This window comes from Mytilus galloprovincialis, chromosome 2 (assembly GCF_965363235.1).
Source record: "Mytilus galloprovincialis chromosome 2, xbMytGall1.hap1.1, whole genome shotgun sequence".
NCBI classification, from domain to species: Eukaryota; Metazoa; Mollusca; class Bivalvia; order Mytilida; family Mytilidae; genus Mytilus; species Mytilus galloprovincialis.
Window position 1 is genome coordinate 104988024 of NC_134839.1, and position 21948 is coordinate 105009971.

At 32.4% G+C, this 21948-nt stretch overlaps 2 long non-coding RNA genes across 2 annotated transcripts; one reads left to right on the forward strand and one right to left on the reverse strand.

Moving 5' to 3' along the window:
* Nucleotides 1-10804: 10804 nt before the first annotated feature.
* On the forward strand, nucleotides 10805-13027 carry LOC143062486 (uncharacterized). Its single transcript, XR_012974782.1, has 2 exons — nucleotides 10805-10998; nucleotides 12634-13027. It is a non-coding gene; the product is annotated as an uncharacterized LOC143062486 (long non-coding RNA).
* A 565-nt stretch (nucleotides 13028-13592) lies between these two features.
* Nucleotides 13593-14946, reverse strand: LOC143062487 (uncharacterized). Its single transcript, XR_012974783.1, has 2 exons — nucleotides 14891-14946; nucleotides 13593-14129 (listed from the first exon to the last, which is right to left on the reverse strand). It is a non-coding gene; the product is annotated as an uncharacterized LOC143062487 (long non-coding RNA).
* Between the last annotated feature and the right edge of the window lie 7002 nt (nucleotides 14947-21948).

The following is a 21948-nucleotide window of genomic DNA, read 5'->3' on the forward strand; positions in this document are numbered from 1 at the left end:
ATCGACTTATTGATTTTCAAGACGAAGAAATTTCAGGAACCTTCTACCAATCAGAAGTTCAGAAAGTGGATGTTCGGGAAGACGATATGTGGAAAGTTGAAAAAGTCCTCAAAACGAAAGGCAGAGGACCCAACAAACAATATTATGTGAAATGGTTACACTGGCCAAAGAAATTCAACTCTTGGATTAAAGCTCGCGATTTATCTGATATTTGAGAGAGTTAACTATCCCGGAAAGACTAACTTCAAGTCTCGACAGTTTACACACCTGCACGAAAGATAGCATACTGTTGGCCCTTTCGTGAGGTTAGAGATACTGTTGAGTGGTAGACGATTCTCTAATCCTTTTATTTTGATGTATAAAATAGTTATATATAATTTTGTTATTTTGTAAAGGCACCATGTGGATGGCTCTCCGACCCATGGTTGTCTGAATTGACGGGGATATTAAATATTGTACATACTATTGTTATTATTATTACAAGTGTGGTACCAAGAAGCCGAAATTTAAAGGAATACAATCACACAAAAGGAGAATCAATTTGGATAATTCCTTGCTCATATTTACATAAGCAAAACTTTGAATCGATACATACAAACACGCACACACACACATGCACACACACACACACACACACACACATCTATAAATTATCCAATAAAAACAATTAATTAATGTCAGAATACTTAAATTGACGTCATTAAAATTAGCCTCACATCGGGAGGCTACCTCTTAGGAGGCTACCTTTTCCCCATAGGGTTAACATTAGACAAAAGTCGCCAGAACCGGTAGTTTCCCCACTACTAGTGTCACTTAGATATTTTTGATAAAGCTGTAGCACCAGTTTTTCTTTATGCCTCAGAAATTTGGGGTTTTGAAAATTTTGATTTATTGGAACCTCAGATTCTGTAAGATGATTTAAAAAAGCACACCAAATTTTATTGTTTATGCTGAGCTTGGCAGATATCCTGTATCATCAAAGGCAAAAGTTCGTATGATAAATTTCTTGGGCAGATTATTAAATCATAAAGAAAGTAAAATATCTTGTCTACTATATAAACTATTATTAGTCAATTTTACTATGTGTGAATATGAAAACAAGTGGCTTGTTTATATAAAAAATATTCTAGACAGCCGTGGAATGTCAAACATATGGACTATGCAATTTGCTGATAAATGGGTATCAAAAAGTGTTGAACAAAAATTGCAAGACCAATATAAACAGTCATGTTTGTCAGAAATAGATGCTTTACTAAAAGGATTATGTTAAGTTTGAGAAATATTTTAATATTTTGTCAAATAATCATTTGTATACATTGTGCAAATTTAGATGTGGAAGTCTCCGATTGCCGGTTGAGACGGGAAGATGGCAGGGTCTTGCAAGGGACAAAAAGAGTATGCCATATATGTTACTCAACTGACATTAGTGACGAATACCACCACATTATGACTTGCGAAGCACTAAAAACAGATAGAACAAAATTGTGATTGAAAAATTCCAAACACATACACATTTTATGATTTATTCAATTCTACAAATACTGTACAATTAGAAAAACTGTGTAAATTTATTAAAATTATTAATGTGAAAGTATGTTTTCCTAGTTAAACTTACATGTAGTATTTCACACATGCATGTATTTAGTCTATTTATGTATATAATATATATATATATATATATATATATATATATATATATATATATATATATATATATATATATATATATATATATATATATATATATATATATATATATATATATATATATATATATATATATATATATATATATATATATATATATATATATATATATATATATATATATATATATATATATATATATATATATATATATATATATATATATATATATATATATATATATATATATATATATATATATATATATATATATATATATATGTCTAAAGATTTGCACAACGGTACTGATAAAAGATGTTATAATACGAAAATGTTGTTATTTAATAACAACATTTTCGTATTATAACATCTTATATCAGTACCGTTGTGCAAATCTTTAGACTGATATAATTTTTTCCTTATCTGCATAGTATCGCCTATTCTAGACGATCCGGTACATAGTAAATTTGCTGGTTGGTCGTTTTTATAGACTTTTATATATATATATATATATATATATATATATATACCATTCTCTGTTACTTTGTATTTAGTTTATGAGAATAAAAGATTCATTCCAGTTAGAGATTGAAATAGTGTTTAGACCTACTTATTGGTGAAAACTGTATGTTCAACTCGAGATGTCTGTATGTGATTTGGTTGGTGTCTCAATGATGCATACCCAGATCTGAGTTATAAATGATAAAATTGCGCTAGATAATTGTTTTGATTTTTTTTAGTACCTAGTAACTTTTTACCTGATCTTATTTTCAAAGACCATAAAATAATATTCACACCAACTAATGTTATCAATTTCATTATTCAAAGAATCGGCAAGATTTTTTGAAAAGTTTAAACTTGCATATATTTCAAAGATTTTGTCATTTCCAGACATGAAATAAAATAGTGGCCTTAATAAATTATATAAGCTTTTTTTTTTTTTTTATTCTAATAAGAGTAATGTGCGAGTTGTAATAGGTGGAAGGAGAGTTTCTGTACATTGCAGAGCACAGAGAGTTCATCTCCGTATTTTAGTTGGGTAAGTGTTCCCAGTCTGTTGTTTCCTGTAGATTGTGTTTTGTAATGGCCTGACCATTAAGTATAACCGACGATTGGGCTCAAGGAGAAAAGACTATCAGGTGCTGATACTTTAATTATGAAACAATCTGACATATGGTAAAAAGCTGAAAAACAAATAAAATACAATTTTACAATGTGTTCAATTAATGTTATTAAAACGAAATGTCAAAGGTAATAGATAGCACAGTCCGTTGAATCCGAGAAAATGTTGTACTTTCAAGAGCAGTTAAATTTCCAGTGTTTCACAGAGAGAATGTTCAAATATGTATAGAGTAATTTGAAGGCTTCAAAAACAATGTTGTAAAGTTAACTCACTCTGTGGTTAGCCACGAATTGTGTCCTAGATGACGTTTGTCCTTTGAAAAGTTCTCCAGAACTGGTATGACCTTGCAATGTTCAGTTTGAGAGAGGGAAAGGTAGCGACGGTACGATTTTTTAACGTTAAAGATGAATAATCCTCCTAGGTTGGAACACATAAATAGATTAAGAATATAATCAAACGAACTATATAAATTACGGAACGGTGTAACAGAATATGTTTTGTCTGCACAATTTTTTCTCGTGGTATTGTCTGTCGTTCTTATGGTTTTTGGGTACCTCTTTCTTAAAAAAAAATTGAGAGATGAACATCCATTTCCCCTGTATTATCAATAAAAGAGATAAACATAGTCAGAATTTTATAAATAATAAATAATTTTTTTATCGTGACAACAACAATAGTAATTATTATTTCCGGGTACAGCTTCAGTAATCGCATTTTTCACTTAAGGTTTGAATTTCTGTTGAATTTTGTGATTTTGCTGACAATTTTCTATAGAGGTATGTAACAGCTCCAGTAGACGACGAAAATGCAATAAGCAGCCAAGCAAACCAAAAATCATCGGCCATTTGTCAATGCAAACTTCACTATTGTCATGGACATCTGAAATAAAACATTTTTATATATAAGTATTCGATCTAATGCAAATGTTAAGTAAAATGTGTTAAAATGACGTAAAGACATCATACTTATTTATATATTCATTGCAGATATATTTATTTAAGAAAAAGGAGATGTGATATGATTGCCAGCGAGAGACAACTTAAATCCACTAAAGTGCAAATGAAGGTGATGTAAGCAATTATTGGCAACCGTACGGCCTTCAGCAATGCGAAATAACCCTAGACGTATGATCGGCTATGCAAGATTAATTTGCTTTATATTTTTGTCATCGGGTATACTTTGACACTAAAATTATATGTTGAATCAGAGCATTTTTGGTTTAAAGGTGAAAAAAGCAGTGGCGTAGCTGGGTCATTTTTACGTGTACGCCCGAACCTTGGCGAGGGATATGACAGATGCCACCCGCTCAATGTTAAAGCACCTGCTGGTAGTTGGTTCGAAAGGGACTAAGCCCCCGAAAACTATCGAGAATGAGATACCATAATGATTCTTGTCAGTAAAAATCATTGATAGCAACATACTTTTGAATCTAAATGGTTAATTTGTTTTGGTTAAATTTTGTAATATGTTAACGTATTCATCGTATTAAACTGGAAGCTAGCCTAATGGTGATTGGTTTTAGAGAAAACGTCCAAACCAATATTACTTCTAAATAAGTTTAAAGGGTGACGTGAGTGAGCATACAATCGACAAAAGAACCTTTTAATAAACACTAAAAAAATAATTCTAAGAGGTGCAATATAAAAAATGTTCTGGAACACCTAGGATTTTTTTCCCACAAAAAGTGAATCAATTTATCATTCCTTTAAAGGGATTTAAAAAAAATCCAAAATTTTCTTTTTATACTTTCTTCTTGATCTGGGATATTTCACGACAATCTATGAAGGTTTATAAATTGAGCATGTAAAACAATTAATTGCGTAAAGAAGAGTCCGGCTATCTTTCTATCAGAAAAGAACAGAAAAATGAAAGAAAACAAATGATTTCAAAATTTTAGCTTTAGACATTAGTCATCGAATAAGCTTCTTCGGCATGCATTTTTATAAAATTCGATGAAGGTTCGACAAGTAGTTAATGTAATTGAGAAATAACAAAATGTAAGCCCAAACTGCGACCACTTATTAATTACAGAAAGAAATACATTTTGTCCTTAAGATACGGGAAAATTAAAGGTATACTTGCATTATTATTATTGCTCTGAATACTCTTTTATCATAAAAAGTTTCTGTCCAACTCTCGTAAAATTTCGCGGAGAGTCATTCAAAAGACTTTATGCACATTCGGAACCAAAATATTGACGCCGCTTTGTCTCGCTTTTGGGACATAAATCACAGGCTCGACAAAAATACAAACAGCATATCGAATCTGAGCAGGTAGTGAATTGCTTTAACTATAAGAAAAGTACGTAGAATTCATAGTAGATTTAGACTTTTACAAAAGATTCGAACAAATATATTAAATGTTCTATTTTAGAAAATTTAGTCCCTTTTTATTCAAAATTACAATCCATTGAAAAAAGAAGCACAAGTCTGATGTGCTTTTGACCAGTTTTTCTTATTCTATGTCGAATATTTGTTTTATTTTCAAAATTTAAGTGTACGCCCGGGCGTTTTGACGTAAACGTAGCTACGCGCATGAAAAGTAAGTACTACCTTATTTACACCTACAAAAAATGGATGTCTATACTTGTTTATTTTGGCAATACAATAATTGTATGCACCTCTCTAAGTCTGTTGTTCAGTGGTTGTCGTCTGTTGATATGGTTTATAAGTGTTTCTCGTTTTTCATATAGATTAGACCGTTGATTTTCATGTTTGAATTGTTTTACACTAGTCATTTTGGGGCCCTTTATAGCATGCTATTCGGTATGAGCCTAGGCTCCGTGTTGAAGGCCATAATTTCGACTCATTGGGGCACTCATACCAAATCTTCTTATTTATATTGTATGAAAATACTTATTCGCCTCATAAATCTTTATTTCTGGTACAGCTTTTATCGTTATCTTAACTCAGCGTAAGATAATGAATATAGTGACCAAACTTTTTTTTAAATGTGTATCATACTTAATGGATTGATGACTTTGATCTTAGTTAGTTGGATACAAAAAATACCGGTACCTTATGAAATTTGGGATAATGGTAACAGCAAAACAAACAAAAAAACAAACAAAAATATGTCTTACTTACAGCATTCATTAAAGCTCACGAGGATATTTTCCGGCTTATATTTGTACAAGCAACTATGAGGAACATAAACGCATATAGGCCGGTGACCAAAGTCGGAATTATGAAATTTTAATCGTCAAAAATGGTACACGGCTATATCATACATCATTGGATTCGGAAATATGTGTACTTTGAGATTCTTCTGGTCGTCAAAAGAAAATATGGTGCAGTTTTTCATAAAAATCTTGTTCACTGAAGGTCACATGTCGTTTTCAAGGAAAAACAAAATTGAATATCTAACTCCAATTTAAATACCATTTTTACAGTAGAATGATTGAAAACTTAAAACTAGTATACATCAATGAAAGTGAAAACTTCAGTTTAAGCCATATACGTTGAATTTGCTACATGCAAAACAGACAACAAAAATTATTTCAAAATTACTTATAATTGAGTTTTTACAATGTCATGACGATTTCTATGAAATAAATTTGTACTAATAGGAAAATAAATCATTTTAAGATAAACTTACAACTTTAAAAAGATATGTTTTATGATAGAACAGCCTTTTATTCGTTTGAAAATGGAGACAGTTTTGGTTATTCAATCCCAAACTAAGTGACGCAAGATCATATTTTTTTTATGCAGTATATATTGACATATATAGCTCTAAAAATACGTAACATATTGTTTAAAGAACACGACAAAATTCTAAAGCCACGAATCCTATAATAATATTGCGAATATCAATGTTAAACTTCGGACATCTAACGTATCACATTCGCTATTCTCTGAATTCGGAATTTTATTCAGTTTGTGAGCTAAAGGCCACGGTTTACACGCTGTCTCACATACTTTACCAAGGCTGCAGTTTACACACTGTCTCACATACTTTACCTACAGGTCCTTTGCACAGGGGCTCGGTAAGCAGATTAAAATTTTGTAAATCAATGTTTTTAATTTATTTTTTTATTATTTCCTGTCTATTTGCATTACTATATTAACGTATTTAACGTTGCCATCACTATTCCTTTGTTTTCTGCAATGTGCAGTTTACTATCCATATCCATATACTGAAAAAACCTAAAGGGATCTAAGTCGCCATCTTGAATTGCCTTCCCTACTTTAGATAAAAAATAATTAAAAATATTAATAAATTACTATATACCTTACAACAGCCCTCATTTTATTCCGAAATTATTCTTCTATCACATGCATATTTTGATTTGTGGATTAGCAGAACCCTTACGCAGTTTCAGTTGCATTCGTGTCAGAATATTCAAATTTCCCGGCGAAAGCAACGTATCATTCGGAAACTTGCAGGTTGATGCGTTTACTACAACGATAAATCCTTATAAACAGACGAGTGCTGTCCCCTGATTTATTATTACATATCGAGCGCAAAATTATTGAGGCCCCTCATGGGGGGGGGGGGGGTCCTCGTAATCACATAATCACCATTTTTTTGCCAATATAATCACATAATCATTAAATATTTGCTTATCTTTAGTAATCAAATAATCATAAACTAAAAATACAGTCCTAGGTAATCAAATAATCATGAAATATTTGGCTTAATAATCAAATAATCATTAAAAAAACGGCCAAGTAATCACATAATCAAAAACCCCATGAGGGCCCTCATTATTAACCATGTTTATAACGAATAGAACCTTTCTTCAAATGGGGTAACATAAATCATTGACTTTTTCGTTGACACATCAATAAAATGAAGAAGCTACTTAAAATATTGACACGTTCAATGAGATTTATAAGGTTTACTAACAGTACCAGGATATAAAAAAAGGGGGAGGGCCGGTTGGTAGGTCAACTTGGAGTAATACTTTGAAAAAGTATATTAACTTATCATACATGCATGTATGAAGTTCAATCAGTCGGCCCCCTTTCCATATACATACATACTTCTCTGATTATATAAGTGTTGTACTGCATAAATCTATGATTTGAAAAAATATCAGGACGATGTCAGAAGATCTCAGAAATTAATACAACCCGATAGTTTGGGACAATCATTTTCAATGGGCGGAAGGATAGGAGGATAATCTGATATTGAAACAATACATGCACTAACTGTTCAAAGACATTTTTGTTTGATATTTAATTTATATGAAGGATATCTTGGTGTGGCGTAGGTATGAAGTTAGGGGACAGCACTCGTCTGTTTATAAGGATTTATCGTTGTAGTAAACGCATCAACCTGGAAGTTTCCGAATGATACGTTGCTTTCGCCGGGAAATTTGAATATTCTGACACGAATGCAACTGAAACTGCGTAAGGGTTCTGCTAATCCACAAATCAAAATATGCATGTGATAGAAGAATAATTTCGGAATAAAATGAGGGCTGTTGTAAGGTATATAGTAATTTATCAATATTTTTAATTATTTTTTATCTAAAGTAGGGAAGGCAATTCAAGATGGCGACTTAGATCCCTTTAGTTTTTTTCAGTATATGGATATGGATAGTAAACTGCACATTGCCAGAAAACAAAGAAATAGTGATGGCAACGTTAAATACGTTAATATAGTAATGCAAATAAGACAGGAAATAATAAAAAATAAATTAAAAACATTGATTTACAAAATTTTAATCTGCTAACCGAGCCCCTGTGGTCCTTTGTACTTTTATTCATATTTTGAGTTAATCACCCCTATTTACACATACACAACCTCAAGACAATTGTGTTTAATAAAATATTAATATTGGGTTTTTTTTATAATTCTTTGTGTTATGATCTGGAAATTCTTTATGTCTGTCTAAGGGAACAGTCATTATTTATCAGCTGAGGGGGTCGGTGCATTTTAGGGGGGGTCATTGGCAAAAATATCATACCACTGGGGGGGTTACCATCAAAAAATATTTTTTTATGGGGGGGTCACACAATTAAAGTTTTTATGTCTGACTAGTATATAAATTGTTGAAGATATTGAAGTGAATGTGCAATCTGTGAAATAAATTGTCTGTCGTTATTAAATCTTTGATAGTGTAAAGCACCAGCAGGATGCCTAATCTCTCAAGGTAGTGAATCTGATTACTCCTTTATATATCACAGTCATCTGTTATGCTTCATTATCCATAGGATGTGTAAATTTACAATCAAAAGATTAAGAACTGTACGAAACATTTTGACCTAGTTTTGACCACAATGAGTTGGAAAATTTTCTGAACATGCATATTTAACTTTCTATAGTGTTTAAATCATTTTGAAGCCATTTTTGAGATAGAAGGTGTGTGTATTCTTAAATCATTTGGTATATTCTTAAATCATTTGATAATTAATAATAGATATATTGTTATGCCTTTTTTTGTGTGTATGGCTCTGATCTGGCCGTGGATTAACCTGAGACTACTATAACACAGTCAATTGTGTGAGACAAAATTCAATTATGATTTTGTCAATTTTGTATGCAAATTAGTTCACAGAATCAAAACTAAACTAATTTGCATCGTAAATTGACTTTTGTCGCCCAATTTTTTGTAAATTAGGTAACAAAAGTCAAGTCTGTGATACAAAAATGAATTTTGTCATGACAAAAGTAACTTTTGTTCACTGAAATACAAAGTTTTAAATTTGTAGTATGTTACAAATTTTGTTAAACTGAACTCCTTTTTGTTGAACAAAACTCACTTTTGTCCGTATAAAATTGAGTTTCGAGTACAAAACCCCAAGAGTCCCATTCGTCGCCCCGTACGTCTGGCGTTTTAAATTATACTAGAACACACCCGCGAAATCGCGGGCATTCAGAGCGTAGTTTAAAGTATGTAAAGTGTTGTTGGATGAATTTTGTAAAATATTGAATGACTGGAGAATTTCAGCAAAAGTATCATAAGTCATATATAGGTTATTTGGGACAGGAAAATGCTTTTTTTTATCCCTCCTCCTTTATTTCGAAAATTCCCAATTTTTGGTTTTCTATCAATTTCAATATGAACATAGTTTTCATTTAGTATGTTATGAACATTTAAGTAAGGAGCCTGTAATTCAGTGGTTGTCGTTTGTTTATGTGTTACATATTTGTATTTCGTTCACTTTTTGTACATAAATAAGGCCGCTAGTTTTCTGGTTTGAATTGTTTTACATTGTCACTTCGGGGCCTTTTGAAGCTGAGTATGCGGTATGGGCTTTGCTCGTTGTTGAAGGTCGTACGGTGACCTGTAGTTGTTAATTTCTGTGTCATATTGGTCTCTTGTGGAGAGTTGTCTCAACATGGCAATCATACCACATCTTCTTTTTTTTGTAATCAATGAATTTTGTAAGATTTAATGACTGGAGAATTTCAGAAAAGGTATCAAAAGTTCACATGAATATTTTTAGCGCTTATCTGTATATTATGAACATTCATTACTATATAAATATAGTGTATTTACTTTCAATTCTAAGTTTACTAATCGATCCATGGTGGTCATTGATATAGTATACAGACCCTCTCTATTTAATAAACTCTGTGACCGCCGTGGATAGTAAACTTGAAAATGATAGCAGATAGAATTCTGAAAATACACTTTATTCTTTGTATATTGTATATGTATGTTCAAAGTATACAGAAAAACGCAAACCGGAAGTCTAATCTGACTTAAAATTTTGTCCAATGACGGGACAATATGCGGATGCCTTTTTTCTCGTTTTTCTCCCAAAATAACTCAATCTGAATAATCATATGAATGGATGACAAATGCGACTATGCATTGTACCTATAGGACACAGAGGCGTGTTGATCAATTTATTGTGGAAAGGAGAGAAGCGACACCAAAAATGAGGTCTTCTCGTTTAATAGTATAGAATCCTGGTACCTTTGATAACCATATGAATATACACTTCTTTGAGAAATGTGAAATACAATGTACATGAATTGTATTATATGTATATGCTGTCTCAATGGCAATCTAATAAAAGTCGAAATAGGATTTTTAGTTTTCAAATCAGCAATTCCTTCATTCTTTTTCAGATGTTGTGTCCAATGAGGTAGAATTTTCAGAATGTGTAGATTATATATTTAGTAGTTCGTGCCAAGAACTAGATGATGCTTCACGTGAAATGTATGGACAATCTATATGTGACAATGACCAGCTACCTCATACGTGTTGCTTATGTTTGACCAATGGAAGAAAATAAAAGAAGATTGCCTTTCTTTCTCACATTAAGGTATGATGTACTCAATGGTTCCTCAACACAGCGAAGGCTGATTTCAGCTGGCCCCTAAACAATTAATGTACACTAGTTCAGCAAAAATGGACGCCACACTCAACTCCGAAACACATAATTGAATTTAAAAAAAAACACAAGTCTGACAAAGGCTATATGTTCCTGTCTTTGAACAGGCGCATACGTGCGGCGGGGTTATATATATATATATTGTTAAATCCCAACCTCCTCAATATCTCAAGCCGATATTGAATAAACATAAACACAGCATCACATACAATGTAACTCGGTTTAAAAGAAGTCCGAGTCCGATTTTAGAATTAATCGGTAACAGAGGAAACTAAGCAAAATGATAATTATCAAAATAAATTTACAAAGGACTGCTAGGAGAAGAACCTCACCCTTTTTTCTAAACTATTATATACCATTTAGCATAAACCATGGTATGTTGACCATTCAATCATTTGCATTATGAAAATACGAAATCCGATGGATTATGTTTTATTAATACCCGCTTTCTTTGTAAAGCTGGGTTATTCGTTTGGGAATTATTAGTGTATTATGTTAAGCTATTGGTATATGTGATTTCTAATTCATTATTAATTCGGATGTATAAACAAACAAACATTTATTTGATTCATTACGTCTTCTAAAGTTTGAGAGTTTAGTGAAACAGATAAAAAAAAATGAACAAATTATTTCTGTTTGTAATTTTTGGACTCCTTCTTGTAACATGTAAGTAGTACGTTGGTCTGAATCAGTTGATTATATAAAATAGTATACTGTCTTATCCTTTAATAGTTAGTTTCTTTCTGGTTGAACGATTGTTTTGCATGGACATAAAACATAGAACACATCAGTTTTCCACACTTCTTTATTGTTTGGTATTATATACAGGCAACAGTAGTAAAGTAGTTATAGTCTTATCACCAAAATATAGGATCCTGTTTGATTTTTAGGTTCCTTTACTAGTCGATTTTTACACACAGAACTGGTAATCGAGGACATAGAATATTTGTAACTTTTTTCTGTAAGGACGAGGTCTGATAGATGTAATAATGTGTTTTGAAATGTAAGTGTTTCGTCGGGATATTATGAACGAGAAAAGACATCTGCGTGTAGAAAAAAATTGGAGTAAATATTTTCCTATGGAAACGCCCATTAATAATCGAACAATTGGTGTCTTTTAAGTCAAGACATGGAAAGATATCCATGGGTTCGCACATGTTAACCAACATAATTTATTAGGTTCCAGTAAAATTGAGAAGTGAAATGGGGAATATGTAATAGAGACAACAAACCTTTATGATGGTTTATGTAATTGCAGAGGATTATACCGTCCCATGAAATCTGTTATAACCTACACTGAACGAGTTTTAACTTGTATGTGTCATAATGAGTGGAAAAAAAAAAAACAGATGGTTAACAAACACTTCTATTATACTAGTTTACTCGTTATCTGCTCATTATACAACAAGAGTATTGTATTCTATATGTGTCTGATGCAGCAAAATATAATGTAAGACTTGGTCAGGTCGATTCGTTCGTCAATAAATAACAAAATATTAATTTTCACTTTCTCTATCTTTACATATTGAGATATTGTTAATTGTATTTTCTTTCTATTATCTAAAGATTTGACAGACGCAGTATGCTATGACTCTGTTTTGAATATACCATGTACAGAATACGACCAGTATTTCAAGAGCTTGGATGCCAAAAGCTCCGTCTGTGACAATTCTGATCTGGCTGCTATCTGTTGCATGTGCCAATAGAATTAGGCATGAATTATTTCTTTTTATTTTTATGTGAATAACGATAAACAAACTTGATTTGTATTTATATTTATTTTACAATTTTCTTGAATTTACTATGTTGTCTATTTTTTGTATTAATCTGTCTGTTTATCTACAATTAAACTGGCTTCTAGACTGACTCTAGACTGATCATTGTCCTTATAGCTATTGAAAGTTTAGAAATTCCGTTAGATTAAATCTTTTTTAATATACAATAAATCATGCTTGAGTCTTGTCGTCTTTTTAATATATCAAAATATTGCTTATAGATTCTTACCTGAATATGAGTGAATTATCGGAGTTCTCCAATCGAGGTAGTTAAATTATGAAATTTTAAGACCGAGCCTTTGGCGAGGTCTTAAAATTTCATAATTTAACTACCTGAATATGAGTGAATTATCGGAGTTCTCCAATCTCGGTAGTTAAATTATGAAATTTTAAGACCGAGCCTTTGAGTGAATTATCGGAGTTCTCCAATCGAGGTAGTTAAATTATGAAATTTTAAGACCGAGCCTTTGGCGAGGTTAAATTATGAAATTTTAAGACCGAGCCTTTGGCGAGGTCTTAAAATTTCATAATTTAACTACCGAGATTGGAGAACTCCGATAATTCACTCATATTCAGGTAAGAATCTGTTTCTCTAATTTTTTAAAACAACAAAATTTTAATTTTAATGTCCAAATTCTCCCAACCTTTCTATCCGCCTGTTTCGTTTTCCATTGGGAGATAACTACGCATCTTGTTGCCATGGTTGCAAATGAAATATATTTTAAATCATGAAAAAAGTCAAACAAATCAGTAACTTAATATTTTATAATATTAACCAAGTATTTCAGTAATAGGACAATATTTTTAATTCAACAAATTGTTCATAATTTCCTACAAAATAACGTGTCCACCGAAATATCAGCGCGGATGGATCTACAAAACTAACTACAGCAATGGCGGAACAGCTGTTCACCGTTCATATATCTCTTATTCCTGGGAACTATCACTGTCAAATATGACCCTCCTACGTTTCCTTTGCTGAGGGTTATTGTCAGGTACGCTATGTATGTTGATGTTGAATGTTCCTCCATATATTGGGGCCCCGAAAATATAGTTAAGCCCGGCAGGTGCGACTTGACCTTGTCCAACTGAGATCTGCCTCTCGGATGTTGTTGTTGTTTGATGGACATTTCTTTCTCCCATGTTATTGTCTATCGTGACCAATGTTTGTGATGCCTGAATTCTGTCATCGCAGCCACCAAGAATACAACTGGCGATTTCTTTATGTTTACTTGGATTAAGTTTAGAGTAGCTAGAAATGCTTTGGATATTTCTGTGTCCAGATATCTGAAATATCAGAGAAAAACAAAAAAAAATCTTCATGAGAAACCATAATAAAAGCACATATAAAATAAAGTGTTACAATCGTACACAAAGTACACATGAGAAATTCTTGCGTTTATTTTTTTACATGTTTAAGGAATAATGCTTTTGACATTTTTAAATTCTGGACGGGATATATACATGTATATGACTGAATCCTGACAACATTATTGAACTTACCAGTTACAGATTAGTCCACTGACACTTGTTTCTATCCACCTTCAAATTGATAGAAACAAGTACTTGTGGATTAGTTTTAATAAAAGAATTAGAAATTAGGATGTGGATTAGCATGATTAGTTTTAAAAAATGAAAGAGAAATTGGGATGGGGTTAAGAAAAAAAAATCAGGATTTAGGGACGACACCTCAGATTCTGACCTATCCCCCTACAATATTTTCCTCCGCTTTCAATTGAGATGCTACATGTATAATACAAGGTTTAGTTTTTTACAAAAAATAAATAATGCAGTTTGTGTAATGTACATGATTTCCACTTCCATTTTCATTTAGAGGCATTAAAAAACATCACCTATTTTTCGGGATGTGTAATGGCGGATCATTCACAAATACCTTGACTACTTTGTCCTGTGAGAATCAAAATATTTCATGGTTTGGACCTTAATGCCATTATTAAATAACACATGAGAGCTTGTCACAGTTAAATTTAATTCACATAGCACAATAAATATTTTTTTCTTTATAATAATTGGAATTAGTTTATTACCTGCTTTATATGGTTATGCTCGACTCCTGCATCATCCAGCTTCTGGAGCATAAAACATCGAGCAGAATGATTTGTTAGATGCCTTTCTGCTCCCTCATCCTGATCATCAATTTCAGTCCTGTTTTCCACTTCTTTTATAATACCTAGAATAACAAACAGAAATCATTTAAGTTTTGACAGTTTGACTTTTGATAAAGTTGTTGAAAATATTAATTTTATATATATAGATGTACATGTTGTGAAAATGTATGTATGAGAAATTGCTCATTGTCGAAGTCCTCATTGAGACTTAATTGTAAAGACCATCAACAAAAGTGTTGTTTTTAAATGATAATAATTTCTCTGTTTTGAATTTCTATGTATTAATTTGAATTTTGTTTGATGAAGACATTTAACTATCTATTTATTTTTAAGAGTTATTGGTAAAGTTATACTTATGTACTGAGGGATTAAAAGAGAAAATGTATTTCACAATTGTCAGAAAATACATATTTTTTTCTTCTTATGTATTGATATCTATTCTTACTTTGTTTTGATCATGAGTAAATCATTTGAGTTCTCTAATCAAGGTAGCTTAATTATGGAATTTTAGGCTGAGCCTTGAAAGAATCTGTTTCTATATTTTTTTTATAACTTAAAAACAAAAATTTAGATCATACATCAACCAACCCATTTCGAAAGAAAAGTGTTCTCCTCACTAGTGAAATACACGATCATTAATGTAATTGGAATTATATTTAACCTTGTTAGTACAACTGTAGTACACTTATCTATCGATGAGTGATCCAGGTTCGAATCCTGGGCAAGGTAAATTAACTGATGGCCAATTACAATAATTGGAAATTTAAATTCCCATTTTGTTTGTTTGTGTTACTATATATAGCTAATTAAAAGTTATCTAAGTTTTAAATTTGGTTGTGAATTTTAATTTGATCAAGACTAAGGCCCATACTTTAAAACTTTTGATAACTCATTAGTAAATAATGTTACATGGTACATGTAGGACTTGTAATTTGGTACAAAATCCAGAATTTTTGTTTTATTAACCTTTTTTTTTAGCTCTTAACCACACCTATTTTTTTTGTAGAAAAGCACTTTTTTTGGCCTGTACTGTGTCATTATCAAAACCAAAATTAATTGCCAACAAACTTGGTAATAAAGAAAAAGAGCTAAATTAATGTGTTGAGGCAATACGAAATAAATTTCTTCATTCTCAGTGAAGTCATTAAAACTTTCTTGAAAAATTAAGATATTCGCTAAAGATAAGCAAAAAATCAAAATCCATTTTTGAGGGTGCAGATACATGTACATGTAGGATTAAAGGACCATTTCTGTTAACTAGACGTTATAGGAGGGGTTTGGAACTGATTTATGGATGCAGATCACTTTTATTCACAAGGTTTAATTCAGCAAATTTCATTTTTTATCAACTACAAACATTTCATCCAGTGTTTCCACATTTAATGTAGGTCCAAGATTAGAATCTGAAAAAATGAATTTCTTGTCACCTTTTCTACAAGCTTAAGAAAAAAAATATTCTACACACTCAACAGTTGAATTTTCTCATTACCAGGCACTCGGCAAGCCTCATGCCTATAATGAGAAATTTCAACTGTCTCGAGGGTAGTTATATAGATTTCACATTGAAGTTGGAGAAAGAAAAGTTTTTAAACCTATAGAATGTAGACACCTTGTATTTGTGTATTGATTGTTTTGTACCTGATTTTTCTGCCATTATCTTCATAAACTTGCCCAGCTTTATATTTACTCCCACTATCTGACTTTTGTACCATCTTGTGGACTTATTTGGGTTTGTATTCTCTTGGATGTAAAATGGATCCTCAGGTTTGGAGAAATTTACAGGACGCTTTGATTTGTACAACTTGTAGGCCTCAACAGGACATCTTGTCTGGTCAGTCAAATTGGCCCAAGCCCTCTGAGGTATTTCCCTTTTATTTTTCACATCTGTTCCTGTCCTGGTTTTTGTATTTCTTTCATTCATTTGTATATATTCATTATTTTTGTGATCTTTACAAAGTTTTACATCTCCCCACCTCATCTGATAATGCTCTGTAACACCACGAAGCCCAAAGTAAACGGTATTACAAAACCAAACTGTATGGAGTAATGCAGTTGGATTTGATAATCCCAGCTGTCCACTGCTGAACAAGGCATCAATATCTGCATCAGTTAACACATCTGCCTTGCCAGTTCCATTTCCCTTACCCATTTTTTTCAAGTCTACCTGTTTAGCTGTAAGTGCATCTCTAGTTTTGCAAAACTCTATACTTTTGGTAAGATCATGTCCATAATCATGGCGCTTAAGGAATCGGTTGAAACTGCAAAACTGGCCTTTTAATGTTGCTGGTTCATAGTTTTCTCCGTCACTTTTTCTGGCAGATATGAAAAATTGGCTAAGTAAGATGTTCAATTCTTTGGGTGGAATGTTGTGTATTTCCCTTCTTTCATTTTTTTTCTCTAAGAACTGTACAAGTGTGCGAAGGTCTGATGTAGTTTTTTTCAAGGTACCTCTATTTTCCTGATTTGCTATAAAAATATCAACCTCTTCTTCATCAATTGGAACAAACTGCCTAACATATTTAGTGGTATCTTTTTGAACAAGTGATTTTTCATTGTTTGTTGGAGGAGGGTGGAGATCTGGTAGGACTGTAACTGTCTGCATGTCAGAATCATCAGAATCATACATTTGAGATTGAAAAAGTTGCAGAAGTTCTTCTGTTACTGCAGGAGGGGAGGAAGGAATTACTGGTTCTTTTGGTACCTCATGAGGATCAATTAGAACGTCAAATCTGTATCTGGCTTCAGTGATAATTTTCCCATCATTTAGTTTGATTTCCCATAACGGGAACCCAAAGTTTTCATTTTCAGCTAGTATAACACCCTCTTCACCCGAGAGAAGTCTAACTCTTTTTCCCCTTTCTAGAACTTCGTTCAGAGACATCTTTTTATTATTCAATTTATTTAGCAGACGATGCGATCGCGATTTTGTTTACACGTAACCAGGGAGTTTTACGAGTTTAAAGCAGGCCAAGTCCGAAAAGTTCGAAAGTAAATTGTTTTGTTCCTGGAAGTGCCTCCAAAAAAGGTGCACCAAATATTTCATGCCGAATTCGAAAAAAGTAGTCCCGGCAGAAATATTGACCAATCAGGTTCCGAGAACAGATTTTTCACTAGTGAGGAGAAATATTTTTCTCACACCGGTCAGGAAATGTGAAAATAGCACAAAAATTAGTATATCTCATGTGGCGGTGTACAAGTAGAATCTGTATTTACATCATTTAAAAAAATTTCATTACCAGAAATAATACAAAAATTATGTACTTTTTAGCTCACCTGGCCAAAAGGGCCAAATGAGCTTTTCTCATCACTTGGCGACCGTTGTCTGTAAACTTTTACAAAAATCTTCTCCTTTGAAACTACCGGGCCAAATTTAACCAAACTTGGCCACAATCATTATTGGGGTATCTAGTTTTAAAAATGTGTCCGGTGACTCGGCCAACCAACCAAGATGGCTGCCATGGCTATAAATAGAACATAGGGATAAAATGTAGATTTTGGCTTATAACTCTGAAACCAAAGCATTTAGAGCAAATCTGACAGAAGTAAATTTGTTTATCAGGTCAAGATCTATCTGCCCTGAAATTTTCAGATGAATAGGATAACCCGTTGTTGGGTTGCTGTCCCTGAATTGATAATTTTAAGAAAATTTTGCAGCTTTTGGTTATTATCTTGAATGTTATTATAGATAGAGATAGAGATAAACTGTAAACAGCAATAATGTACAGCAAAGTAAGACAAATAAGTCGAATGATCAAAATGGTCAATTGACCCCTTAAGAAGTTATTGCCCTTTATAGTAAATTCTTACAGTTTTCATAAATTTTGTAAATTTTGTAAATTTTTACAAAATATTTTAAACACTGGGGCAATTTCATAATAGATAGAGATAATTGTAAGCAGCAAGAATGTTCAGTAAAATCAGATCTACAAACAAACACATCACCATCACAAAAACACAATTTTTTAATGAATCCATCTGTGTCCTTTGTTAATGATACGCACATAGACCAAGGTGAGCGACACAGGCTCTTTAGAGCCTCTAGTTTGTTTAACCTCATCGGACATAGTATTATTCCCTGTTGACGCAACAGTTGAATTGATGCGATTCCTTTAATTATTGTTTTTTACCTTGAATTGTATCTTTTTTAGGGATTAATATAAAAAAGAAGATGTGGTATGATTGCCAATGAGACAACTATCCACAAAAGACCAAAATGACACAGACATTAACAACTATAGGTCACCGTACGGCCTTCAACAATGAACAAAGCCCATACCGCATAGTCAGCTATGATAGGCCCCGATTAATGCCCTTAATTCTCTCTATGTCGTTATAACGTAAAATAAAACCATTCCCCACCTCCGCCAAAATTAAAAAAAAAATATAAAAAAAACCCGAAGTCATCATCAATTTTTTTCAATGAAAAAGGACAACCTCATTGTACATTGTGGATAACATGAACAAAACAGCTTCCCAAACAAACTTGTAAGCTACAGGTAAACGTCATTGGAACAGATCCCCCATTGAGGTCAGTTGTACGGAAAGCACCGAAGGTAGCTGACAAGTAGTCTTGTGCTGGTTTGGAGACTTCTGGGAAAAGTTGTGTATCGGTTGCACATCTGAGAAAATATATACATTGAATCATATATTACACAAGTATTTTATTTCGGTTAATTTTCTTCAATCCGATCTTAGTGTAATATTGGTATACAAAGGCATAGATGATCATTTCCAAAATGGTTATAAATACTACTTATCCCATTTGTTTCCCCTTTGATATGCCATAATTTGATTTGATCCTGTCTTTATATCTAAATACAAAAAATATATATGTATGATGCATTAAATTGAATTAAACACTTTATAAATTCCGTGCGTCCTGAGTCATTGAATGGTACTTTAATGGAACAATTCCATCAGGAAAGCTCAAACCAAGTTATTTGAAAGCAAGAAATGAGTCTTTTTATGCCCCATTTAAGGGCATTATGTTTCATATAATTGCGTACTACATTAATGACATTTTTTATTGCATGGTGAGTTGTTAAATTGGACTTCCTTGTGTGTATCCAACCATTTAAAAAAAAAGGTTGCAACACGTATATGCAAGTCGTATTAAAATATAAAATATAAAAAAGCAGCATTAGGTGTCAAAAAGGGGGTCCAATCCTCAGAACTCTGACCTCTTGGATGCGCCACTGTTATCATACCTCATCTTTACATTTTTATAAAGAAACCTATCGTTTTCCATAGACGAATCTGAACTCCTTCGATAATTTGGACAGGTAGGGAAAGTGAAGTCCAAGACATCGGGTTCACTTCCATCACCAGATGGTTCAGATCCTGCGTCAGTTCCACCTTCTATTCTATTGGTGTTTCTCCAATGATACCGACAACTTTATCTTGTAGTGGAGTCAATTCCTCTCGTGGAGGTCCGCCGCCCGTCTTCCGTGCCTCGCGACGGTTACTTGAAGCAGCCTTCTTTGTACTGCTCATGTAGGTCGTCCACTTCTTCCTTATCCTCTCTACCGTACGTGTATGGTCAGTGTGATTGGTTGCATTTATTGTACTGCATATTTTCTCCCAAATGTTTAGCACTATTTGTTATTACATTGGACAGCTTATTGAATATAACTGACTTGTTCTTTTCCACGACATCCAGAAGAACTTGAAGCTCTGATTCAGTGAAATTTGGACTCCTTTTCCTGCTCATAACGCAATCTTTTTTAGATTGACGGATTTTTAGAATAATTTTTCAACAATGAACATTCGATGTATTTATAGCAGGAATGCACGATTTTATCCTTTAACCTGAATACAACCGATATAGTGACAAATTGAATTCAACTCACGTGTATGAAAAAAGAAATTGTCAACCTTTTTTTTTTAAATTTTTTTCTTATTCATTTATTTCTATTTGAGTTTGTTTGTGTATATTGGTGTATTCTTTTTATACATTAAACTTTTTTATATTGATTTTGCTAATTATTTAATTATTGGACATTAAGCAATACGTTTAGTAATTTATCGGAAATGCATATTATATTTACATGAATTTTCGCATACATCAATGTTTATATTGTTAAAATAAATATATATATTAAAATAAAAACTTGCGACAGGCTAAGATCATCCTGAGACAGCTTCGAGACGAGGTCTGAGATATGTCATAGGATAGTCATAAGAGGATCATAAGACATGTCCTAAGATATGTCTTACGACAGGTCTTAAGATAGCTTCGTGAAACCGGCCCCAGAAAGGTTAATATGCAGACTTGTTTTAAAACACAACAGTGGCAATACAAAAAGAAGTTATCGTATTAGTTGATTTAATGTTTACCTATTTCAGGGTTTTGAACATAAATGATTATACCCTAATATTCCTAATTTATCAATTCAGTTTTAAAGATGTCCCGAGCAGTAATACTGGATATGGATAAAAAAAATAACTACCTCATTTGATCTCTGGTCGAGAATTGTTTCATTGGAAATCATACCACAAACTCTTATTTGTTTTTATTAAATCAATACTCCTGAATTTACCAAAGTGTAAAATAACATTGTTTCTGTTAGAAAGAATTGCTATTAAAATAGTTTCTCGTGACAACTACCAGTATATGAAAAGATTCTATATTTTTGTTTCTCTTTTTCTATTATTCAAATACATCTCATGATAATGAGATTCTGTATCTTTTGTTTATCTTTTTGTTTTATTCAAATAAATCTATTTATGTCTATTCTGTTTAATATAGAATCTTCATATAGAACGGTGTTGTGTGAACTTTACAACGTACATGTCTATCTATTATAACTCACCCATGCGATACCACAAGCACCAAAGTTAAATTCGTGAATGTTCGAACCGATCACCGTCAACTGTTTAAAAGCGGCCCCTTGACCTTGAATAAAGATGATTCCATCTTGAGCGGCATCGTTCAAAGTCAGCTTCAAACTACTCTTTGTACAACTATCAACGGTCAC